The 12,177-nt window shown below is 38.1% G+C and overlaps 1 pseudogene; it reads left to right on the top strand.

The window, feature by feature from the left end:
* Positions 10,493-10,728, top strand: LOC102176150 (annotated as a pseudogene).

Below are 12,177 nucleotides of genomic sequence, written 5' to 3'. Positions count from 1 at the left end.
CCCTTGCCTTTTCCAGTTTCTAGAAGCTTCCTACTTTGCTTGGCTCTTGGTCTCTGCTTCATCTTCAAAGTCATCATTATTGTATATTTCAGTCTCTGTTTCTGACCCTTCTGCCTCCCTCTTTTAAAGATTGTGTGTTTACAGTGAACCCACCTGGATAATACAGGATAATCTCCCTGTCTCCTGACTCTTAATCACATCTGCAATGTTTTCACATAAGGTATATTCACATATCAGATAAAATATTCACAAACTCTAGGGGATTAGGACCTGGGCACTTGGGGGGTCATTTTTTCCACCTACCACAGCAGCTCTCCAAAGACATTAGACTCATGCATGTGAAGTCTATACTGGACAAAGTTTCTGTATCCTGTGTGATACATCACCTCCAGTTTTCTGACGTTTTTCATCCATTTTGTCTGCCAGTCAGGACGGAATTCTGTGATGTAGTTGGTCTACTAGCAAGGCAGCAACATACTTCAAATCCTCTTGGACTCAGCTATACCACGATGTAAGACAGTCTTATATCCTAGGTGGTGGAGTTATAACTATGACGGGGTGGCCTGGCAGACGAGGTTGATAAACAGCACATATCTTAAAGATGCCCTGAAGCTCCTTTCTGGATGCTGACAATTTTTATGGATATTAGAAGGCAGGGGGACATGACTAGAAGGAATTCTACTGAGTATTTCTTTTATTTTTACCTAAGTATAAGTCGTGTGATCAGTTACTTTCGTGTCCAGACTACAATCATGTCTGACTCTTTGCTACTCCATGGAGTTCTCCAGGCCAGAATACTGGAGTGGGTAAGCCTTTCCCTTCTCCAGGGGATCTTCCCAACCCAGGGATCAAAACCAGGTCTCTTACATTGCAGGCAGATTCTTTACCAGCTTAGCCACAAGGGAAGCCCACTTTATTTTTTTTTAACCTAAGCTTTTCTTAAAAAAAAAAAAAGAAAATAGCATTGAGAGAGAATGCAGACAAAGTAACTAAAAGGCCAGTGTCTTAATTCATTGAAATCAGGGTGCCAACATGACTGGATGAGAACCATCTGCCTGGTCTCAGGCCTCCCATTGTATCCTCACGTGGCAGAAGGGTCAAGTCGGCTCTGTGAGTCTCTTTTACAAGAGCACTGATCCCATTAATGAGGTCTCCACTCTTATAACTTAACCACCTTTCAAATCCACCTTCAAGCTAGATATCATATTCACCATTTCACACTAGCAGACACTGAAGATCAGGGAGATTAGCTTGCCTGTCCAAGGTACCATGGGCTTAATGTCAGAGCCAGATCCACTTGCAGGTTTGTGTTTACCCCAAGTCATCTTCATTCATTGTGTTATGTCTCTGGGATGTTGGCATATACTGTTTTAACAGCTACAAAAAGGAGCAATGAGACTGTGATCAGGGACATATTAATCGTTCTTTGTCCTTCATGGGGGAAAGGCCTGTTAGTCACATGTAAATATCCTTCAGCTGTGTGAGAACAGCCATGTAGCATTTACTTCACAAGGATAACCATGGCCCTTTCTAGAAGAGCTGCCCATTCCCTTTGCAGCCCATCCCTTCCTTTCTTCCCCTGGCTCAATATTTTCTTCATGAGGAGATTACGCTGAGGTAATACATTCTGAATGTTGAAGCACATTTTGGGCTTCTCTGGGGGAGACATGGATTTCTGGCTGTCCTTCACGTTCCTCTTTTGTTCTTTGTACAGTGAAACTCCAGGGAGCTTTCTCTATTTTTTCCACCAGGATTTCACTGTCCTAAAGCATTCAGAGGTTGGAAACCCAACAGACTAGTGAGCCAGTGAGAGGCGTTGGACCACGGTCAGACCCAACCCAATGACATCAACGGGGACAATCTCAGTCTGCTGCAAATATGTTTTTCTGAACACACCCAAATCCCAAAGATGTTCATCTTCTCTCGGCTCCCCGACATCCGCTTTGTCAAAACCCAGGCTGCTACAGAGAAACAAATGCAGTCTAGATTCCCAATAGACTCCTGCTTAGGGACACTACTCTTCCTTATAACAGAAGAGCAAGAAGCAAGGGGTTTCAGAATCGTTTTTGAACATTTTATGGGTCAAAAGGGTTTCAAAATCATTTGTTTCAGTTGAAGAATCCAGAGAAAGGGAACCAGGTGCAAAGCTGTCTGAATTTGGCAAAGTGAGGATCTTTGAGCAGTAAATGACTTAACAGAAATACATGGAATGCTTTGAAATAAACTCAGTGATTTCTTTTCCATTCTTTCTTTTAATTAAAAAAAATTTATTAGGGTATGGCTCCTTTACAATGTTGTTAGTTTCTGCTGTACCATGAAGTGAAACAGCTTTATGCATACATATACCCCCCTACCCTCTTGACCTTCCTTCACCCCCACCCCTCCCACCCCTGATCCCCCCTATCTAGGTCATCACAGAGCACCAAGCTGAGCTCCCTATACTGACTTTCAATTTTCTTTTATAAGTAGCTGCATAATTTGCTGGCAGGGAGGGACAAGTTGGAACTTAAGCATCTATTAACACAGAACAACATGGGCAAGTGAGGCAGACCTGGGCTTCAGTCCCAGCTCTGTCACCTACTGACAGGATCACCCTAGATAAATGTTCAAACTTCTCACATCTTTAGCTCTCAATCGTGACTTAATAATTCTCTTTTGGGGATGTTAACAGGAGGATCTTTGTAAATTGCTTGGTACACAAGCTATCACTCAATCAGCCATAGCTACTATTCTTCCTCAGCATCTGGAACATAGCTGAACTTTAATCAGTTTTGGACAAAAGGAAGAAAAGAGGATGATGACTAAAATCACAGAAGCTTCTCTTGTTCTAAGTGCCATTTCCCTTTCCCAAGCAATCACTGAACTTGTCTCTTGGTCTTCCTTGCATTGCTCATGCTAATCCTGTTTTCTCTTGCCCTCCACTAACATTTTTTTTACTCTTGATTATAATGAATCAACATTCCTTGAGCTTCCTCTATGCAACAGTCACTCAGGTATCAAGAAGAAACCAAAAATAAGACAAAGATCCTCCCTTCAAAGCACTACTGCTTACTGTTCAACAAAAAGTATAAGAGATAAACTTGTAATATAAAGAAGCAGAAAAATGTGTAATATAAGTCTACTAATGTGCTTTGGGATAAAAATGGGGAAGAGCTTCCCATAAGATGCAGCATTTGTGTTGGACTTAAGCAGGATTTGGAGAAGGAAATGGCAACCCACTCCAGTATTCTTGCCTGGAGAATCCCATGGATGGAGGAGCTTGGTGGGCTACAGTCCACGGGTCGCAAAGAATCGGACACGACTGAGCAACTTCATTTTCACTTTCACTTTCACTAAGCAGGATTTGGGCTTGAAGAACAAGAGCCAAATGACATCCAGGAAAGGAACCAGCAAAAGCCAATGGATGCTGCATAAGAAGGGTAATAAAATTTATCATGGTAACTGTAAGAAACCAAATACCTACTGTGTGTCAGGCACTATTCTAAATGCTTTACATGTATTATTTCATTTAATTATGAAAAGAAAATATGAATATAAATTATTATATTTAAATATAAAAAATAAATATATTTCATTTATAAATTATTTATGAAAGTGAAAGTGAAGTCACTTAGTTGTGTCTGACTCTTTGCGACCCCATGGACTGTAGCCTATCAGGCTCCTCCATCCATGGGATTTTCCAGGCAAGAGTGCTGGAGTGGATTGCCATTTCCTTCTCCAGGGGATCTTCCTGACCCAGGAATCGAACCTGGGTTTCCCGCATTGCAGGCAGACGCTTTACCATCTGAGCCACCAGGGAAGCCCAAATTATTTATAAATATTATATATTTTATAAATATATATGATATATAATATACATATAAATTATATATATATAAATATAAATTATTTCTGACTTGATTTAAATTAATATGAGCCCAGAGGGCAGAGGCTCCAGTAGAAGGAAGGTTAAAACAGAACAGCTGAGCTATCAATACAGTGCTTTCAGGATACAGAGTACTAAGTCGTTTTAACTTCCTTTTTATAATAACTCTAAGAAAGAAAATGAGACTATTCACCAGTTAGATAGTTTGAATATATAAACACAGGGTCTGAAGAGATGAAGAAACTTTCTTACCATTTCCATACTTACGCTCTATCTTGTCATTACAAAATTCTGTGGTTTGTTTATAAGAAGTTCCCTATGGGAATCACCTACCCTAATTACAACAAACCTTAACTTTGAGGCTATGATACTTATTTTCATTAAATTATATTCATTGTTTGTTAGAGAAGATTGCATTTACTTATGAATCATAATAGTGACTGATTTTCCTAAACTTAACCTTATAAAAGGCTATCATATTCTTTTGAAGTTAGGAAAAATATGGTTTTTTTTTCCCTTGTAAAATTATGTAAGTAAAAACTAAATAGTGATTTTAGCAGAATTATCTTTAACAGTCAATGCAGATATCTTGGCATTTCACTGGTATGTAATTTTGGTACTAACCCATTTGTATTCTGTCACAAGTTAATCACTAAAGGGGTGTTGTCTATAACCTTAAATTATATTAATACATAATGGCCCATCTCTGGGAACCCTGACTCCCAGGTAATGAGCATTAAGCTAAAGTACCTGCCTTTAGCACACAGGAAGCATACTGACCAGGCCTCCCTGTGAATGGCTGCCTTAAGAATGAAATGAACACATCTCCTCTGGAGGCTGACTGGAACCAGGAAATGTTTGGCTTTACTTCCTCCCCTATTAGTATAAAAGAAGCTTGAATTCTAACTCAGGCAAGATGGTTCTTTGGAACATGAGTCCACCATCTTATTGGTCTGTTGGCTTTCTGAATTAAGTTGCTATTCCTTGCCCCAACAACTTGTTTCTCAATTTATTGGTTTCTAGTGTGGGAGCATGTGAGCTTAGACTCAGCATCACTTTGTTCGGGTATTCTTCTGCATGTCTTTGCATCACTTCCTCTTCTCTACTATTCAGGTCATCAGATTGCTGTTAGAATTTCTCTTCTGAGTGAGCTTCTTGGTCTTTTCTACACAAAATAAGATCACTTGCCCGTGGTCGTCTATTTATTGAGTGCTATTTTATTATCTTCATAACTCTCATCATGAAAAAAATTATATCCTTCATATATTCATACTTCCTTGACTAGCTCTCCCACTAACTGAAGGCTCCAAGAGGGTGGGATGTTTTTGTTGTTGCTTTGTTTTTCATGGCCGAATCCCTGCAGTGTAGGAAAGTACCTGGAACGTGGTAGAGGGTCATTAAATACTGCTGCATGAATGAACAAACAACTGAATAAAATGAATGTGCCCAGCTTCAAGGAGGTCTTGTGAAAATCTTTGCTTCTTTCCCTCTGGCATCGCATTAAAGACAGTCAAGAGTTTTAAGTTCAGGAGTTTTCAAACAGTGTATGCATTTAAAAGGACGTGTCTAGGAAGCAATATCAAACCACAAGCTAGTAGAATGCAGGCATTCAGAGCCTGTGCCTAAGTGGTATTTTTAATATAAAAGGATGTCTTTAATTGGAATTAAATTTTTCTATCTACTTTTATTTTTATGGTTTTTATTATATATGTGTGTGTATATATATACATATAGGGAGAGACAACAACCAGATAGAAGATATTTTAAAATATTGAAGCTTCTTTAATAGCAAAAGACATAACATTTCTTCAGAAAACTTAACTAGAAATGTAGACAATGTATACAAAGAAATCTGTAAGACTCCCTGATAAGGCACAATGTAAACTTTTCTGATATTTTTGAGCAGAGGTATTAACCCTTAACACATCACCTAACTGCTAAGCTGTGTCAACACTAAAGAGTCATAAAGGATGACAATGCTGGATTTTAACTAGAAAATGGAGAACATTGAGAAATCCTGTCTGCCTTTGTGTTCTGGAAAATTATTTATGGCGAAATATCACCCTTCTTCATATAACATAGATAAGACTCATGGATTCCCCACTTGTTTACCAGTGACAAGGTCAGACACAGTCCCTTCAAATTTCCATTCTTTGTCTCATAAGTAGTTAGCTGAACTACTTGTCCCCATTGACCAATGGATACAAAATACTTCTTATTTTGTACTTCTCTCCTTCCCCCAAGTGCCTGAACCTTGCCCCTCACTCAGGTCAGCACCCAGACCCTACTGAGAATGCACCAGGCTCAGGGTGAAACGTTCTTTACTATCTGATCTTGTCACCCTTTCCTCCTGCCTCCCCATACTCAGTTCTTCCCAACCTTGTTTAGGACTCTCTATTACTTTGCCTAACTCTTGAGACTTTTGCAGATCTTAGAGTCATAATACTCTCACTCCCTTCCACTCCCACCTTGTAATAATCTCTTTTATTAAAAAAAAAGTCTCCTTGATAAGTTTGAATTTGTTATTTAACAAAGTATAAGAAAGTATAAAATACAACAAAGTATAAAGAAAACTGAGCACCAAAAACTAATGCTTTGGAACTGTGGTGTTGCAGAAGACTCTTGAGAGTCCCTTGGACTGCAAGGAGATCAAACCAGTCCATCCTGAAGGAAATCAGTCCTGAATATTAATTGGAAGGACTGATGCTGAAGTTGAAACTCCAATACTTTGGCCACATGATGCGAAGAACTGACTCATTGGAAAGACCCTGATGCTAGGAAAGATTGAAGGCAGGAGGAGAAGGGACGACAGAGGATGAGACGGTTGGATGGCATCACTGACTCAGTGGACATGAGTTTGAGTAATGGACAGGTAGGCTTGGCGTGCTACAGTCCATGGGGTTGCAAAGAGTTGGACACGACTAAGCAACTGAACTGAATTATGATTTCTTTCCTTCTATCTTCAGGTTTCTTGTGTTCTTCCTGTAATTTCTTTAGGTGTAAGGTTAGATTCTTGCCTGGAGAATCCCAGGGATGGGGGAGCCTGGTAGGCTGCCGTCTATGGGGTCGCACAGAGTCGGACACGACTGAAGCGACTTAGCAGCAGCAGCAGCCGCAGCAAGTGATTGCTAGTGATTTCTTCTGGTTTTCTGAGGTAAGCGTTCATTGCTATAAACTTCCCTCTGAGAAGTGCTTTGCTGCAACCTGTAGGTTTTGGATCATTCTCTTGCATTTGGTGTTTACCCAGATGGGTAAGGCTGGGTGGGTAAGGCTGGTTCAGGGCCTACAGCAGACTTCCTGGAGGGAAAGACAGGGACCCCTGTATGTGGGACTGGAGACAGAACAACTTGGATTCACATTCTTCTCTTCCATGAACCAACTTTCAAAGTTATTTCACCTCTTTTTTAATATATCTGTGGATTAATTTATTTTATTAAAATTTTTTAATGTTTAAATTTTTATATGATTTAAAATGTTACCTTCCATTTTTAGTTATTACAGACTATTGACTATATCCCATGTTTAAATTTTTATATGATTTCAAATGTTACCTCCCATTTTTTGTTATTACAGATATTGACTATATCCCATGGTTTTCTAAATTTAGTTTTTATTTTATACTAGAATATAATTGAGCTACAATTTTTGGTGTACAGCAAACTGATTCAGTTACACATATGCTTAATTGCCTCAGTTGTGTCTGACTCATCATTCCCCTATAGACTGTAGCCTATGAGGCTCCTCTGTCTATGGGATTCTCCAGGCAAGAATACTGGGGTCGGTTGCCATGCCCTCCTCCAGGGGATCTTCCCAGCCCAGGGATCAAACCTGAGTCTCCTGCATTGCAGGCAGATTCTTTCCCACTGAGTCAACGGGGAAGCCCTCAGTTACACATATACATATACCCATTCTTTTTCAGATTCTTTTCTCATATCAATTATTACAGGATATTTCGTAGAGTTCCCTGTGCTATACAGTAGATCCTTGTTGATTATCTGTTTTATATACAGTAGTGGGTGTATCTTAATCCTAGACTCCTAATTTATCCCTCCTCCCCGAGCCTTTCCCCTTTGGAAACCATAAATTTGTTTTTAAAGTCCATGAGTCTGTTTCTGTTTTGTAAAATAAGTTAATTTGCATCATTTTTTAGACTCCACATGTAAGTGATATCATATGTTATTTGTCTTTCTCTTTTACTTCACTTGGTATGGTAATCTCTAGGTTTGTTCATGTTGCCGCAAATAGCCTTTTTTTCATTCTTTTTTTGGCTGAGTAATATTCCATTGTGTATATACCATATGTTTTCTTTATTCTTCTGTTGATGGACTTTGAGGTTGTTTCCATGTCTTGGCTATTGTCAATAGTGCTGCTATGAACATTGGAGTGCATGTATCTTTTTGAATAATGGTTTTCTTTGGATATATAACCAGGAATGGATCATATGGTAGCTCTGTTTTTATTTTTTTAAGGGACTTCCATAATGGGTGTACCAATTTACATTCCCATCAACAGCATAGGAGGGTTCCTTTTTCTCCACTCCCTCTCTAGCATTTATTATTTATAGACTTTTTAATAATGGCCATTCTGATTGATGTGAGGTGATACCTCACTGTAGTTTTGAATTGCATTTCTCTAAGAATGAGTGATGTTGAACATCTTTTCACGTATTTTTTTTTGCCATCTGTATGTCTTCTTTGGAGGAAAGTCTATTTAGATATTCTGCCCATTTCTTGATTGGATTTTTTATTTTTTATGATAATGAGCTGCATGAACTGTTTGTATATTTTAAAGATTAATCCCTTGTTGATTACATCATTCACAAATATTTTCTCCCATTCTGTGGGTTATCTTTTTGTTTATGGTTTCCTTTGCTATGCAAAGCTTTTGACTTTTTTTTATAAGCAGCCTTTCCTATGAGTCTGTTCTTTTTTTCTTTATTTTTAATTGAAGGGTAATTGCTTTACAGTATTGTTTTGATTTCTAGCTTTTAATTTTAATTAGATCCTACTCGTTCATTTTGGTTTTTATTTCCACTGCTCTAGGAGGTAGATCCAAAAAGATACTGTTGCGATTTATGTCAGTGTGTTCTGCCTATGTTTTCCTCCCAAGAGTTTCATGGTATCTGGTCTTCCATTGAGGTCTTTAACCCAATTTGAGTTTTTGTGTAAGGTGTTAGAGGATGCTCTAATTTTATTTTTTACATGGAGTTTTCCCAACACCATTTATTGAATAGACTGTCTTTTCTCTGTTATATATTCTTGCATCCTTTGTTGTAGATTAATTGACCTTAGGTACATGGCTTATTTCTGGGCTTTTTATCCTGTTCCATCAGTCTATATTTGTTTTTTGTGCCAATATCATACTGTCTTGATTAAAGAGAGGAGATTAAGGAGATTAAGGAGAAGGAAATGACAACCCACTCCGGTATTCTGGCCAGGAGAATCCCATGAACAGAGGAGCTACAGTTCATGGGGTCACAAAGAGTCAGACAAGAGTGAGCACGCAGCACGTACATAGTATAACCTGGAGTCAGAGAGCCTGATTTCTTCAGCTCCATTTTTCTTTCTCAGGATTGCTTTGGCTAGTCAGCATCTTTTGTGCTTCTATACAGATTTAAAACTTTTTTGCTTTAGTTCTGTGAAAAGTGCCATTGTTAATTTCATAGGGATTACACTGAATTTGTCTTGGGTAGTATAGTCATCTTGACAAGACTGGATCTTCCAATCCAATAACATGGTATATCTTTCCATCTGTTTGTGTCATCTTTGATTTCTTTCATCAGTATCTCATAGTTTTCAGAGTACAGGTCCTTTGTCTCCTTAGGTAGATTTTATTCTTAGGTACTTTATTCTTTTTGGTGTGATGACACATGAGCTTGTTTCCTTAATTTTTCTTTTTGATCTTTCACTGCTTGTATATAGATATGCAAGAGATTTCTGTGTTTTAATTCTGTATCCTACAACTTTACAATTAATGGATGAATTCTAGTAGTTTCCTGGTAGCATCTTTACTTTCCATTTACAGTTATTACAGAATAGTGGCTATATTCCCCATGTTATACCATACAGCCTTGAGCTTACCTTACACTCAATAGTTTGTACCTGCCACTCCCACCCTTCTATTCCCCATCATGTGTTTGTCCTCTATGAGTCTGCTTCTTGTTTGCTTTACTCACTCACCTGTTGTATTTTTGAGAGTCCATATATAAATGGTGTCATTTGGTATTTCTCTGTATGACTTATTTCACTTAGCATAATGCCTTCCAAGTCCATCCATGTTGTTGCAAATGGCAAAATTTAGTTCTTTTTTATGGCTGAGTGATATCCTTTTGCATGCATGTAGATATGTATATGTATTTATATGTAGATATATATATATATATGCATATGTAGGTACAACTTCTTTATCCATTCATCTGTTAATTGACACTTAACTTGCTGTTAGTTCACCTCTTTGAGCTTCCATTTCTTTACAAATAAATAAAGATAATGATATTTTTTTAAAAAGAAAATAACTTTGCTATAAGAAAGCTATGAGAGAGATACATAACTTGGTGCTGGCATAGACCAGACACTTAATAAATATGAGTTTCATTTCCTCTCTCACAAGCACAAAGTGTGAGCAACCATGGCCTATACTGGCCTCACTGAGCCTCTTCCTGTGATGAGCATGTTCTGGGGCTTCATCGGTTTCCTGGTGCCCTGGTTCATCCCTAAGGATCCCAACCAAGGAGTTATCATCACTATGCTGATGACCTGTTCCGTTTGTTCATCTTTTGGCTGATTGCAGTTCTGGCTCACATCAGTCTTCTCTTTAGAACACGCTTGAAAAATGAAACTGTCTGGTACCTCGAGTATCATTGACCTTGAGGAAGAAGGCTTGCCTGCCAGTACTCAGTCATTGAGGTCACAAAGAGAACTCCTCTAGATGCAAAATCACTTCCATCCCCAGACCACCTTCCTTGATTAGCCCCCTTTGGCAATCAGCTGCTTTAAACGTTCACACCACATCTGAACATTTTATTCTACAGCGCAGTGATTTTTTTCCTGTCATCACTTTTACACTTTGATGAGTGATGTGTCCACTTAATCTAAACTGTGCTGCCTCAATGAAATGATTAGGTACTCTTCTGAGAGATAACGTTACTCTCTCCTTGGAACCAGTGATTTTGAAGATGGCTCCTACCTGCTCACAACATGAAAATCAGTGAGTGTTTAAAAATGTTACGTGACAATAAGACTCCAGGGGGGCCGTCAGTAGGAAAACTTGTTCAGAGGGAAGATTTGTCCCACCAGAATTATACCAAAGTATATTTTCAGGATGAATTTCTTATTTCTACTACCTTTTGGAATAAATTATTTTTCTGCTTTCAAAAAAAAAAAAAAACCACGAAGTATGGTTTAAATAAATGTGAATATGACTTTGTCCCATTGAGCAGGTCAGAAGAAAGTCTTGTTTGTACAGATCTTTCTCAGCAAAGGTACGTTAGGCCCTACTTAGATCTGTGCTATTTGTGAACAATTTTATATTCATCTCCCAAGGGGAAACTAAGCCACCCTCCATTAAATGAATCTCCAAGGACACCTACAAAATTTATGCATTGATTCTTCTTGATATGGAATCTCCCATAATATCACTTTTTTGGGCTCCTCTCTCAGATTTTCAAATGTTTTGGATTAGGTACTCATTTATTTTCTAGCTTTATTATTCTGAGTCCCCACATTTTTAATGCCTTTTAGATATGCAGGCATGAGTTTTGATCAATGCTGTAGCATTATTCATGCAATATGATTTCTTTTTATTATAATTTCAGCTGGAAGACTGCTCTTTCTGTTTGTCATGCAAGCATAGACTTGCTACAGAGAAATTTCTGTTGCAACGCCTTGTAGACTAAATACAGCAACGCCTTGTATTTTCATGATCAGCACTCTGGTATTTAATAATCCCTTGATACCAAAATTCTTATGCTATATAATAGTTTTATTTTTAAGAATTTATTTTCCCTTGTAATGGTTTTCAATATGGAAAGAAAAATACTGCTTTTATTTAGTGTCAAATATTGTGCCCATACTCCATACTTCTATTCTAAAAATAATTTAAACTCAGTACTTTGATCAGATTCCAAAGCTCATAGGGTCAAATATCCAGAGTATCTCAATCTGGAGTATTCAAAAGACAATTATGCCATCAGCCTAAATAAGTCATGATAAGTCATGATATGGCAGGTTTCAATGCATCTGATGAAATTCAGCAGAGATTTTCCTTTGCTATTTTTAATCTCCTACTCATTTAAGTAGAGTACTTAAAAAGTA

The sequence above is a fragment of the Capra hircus genome, chromosome 16, assembly GCF_001704415.2.
Source record: "Capra hircus breed San Clemente chromosome 16, ASM170441v1, whole genome shotgun sequence".
Taxonomy (NCBI): Eukaryota; Metazoa; Chordata; class Mammalia; order Artiodactyla; family Bovidae; genus Capra; species Capra hircus.
Note: the sequence above shows the minus strand (reverse complement) of the source record. Positions and strands in the feature narration are given on the sequence as shown.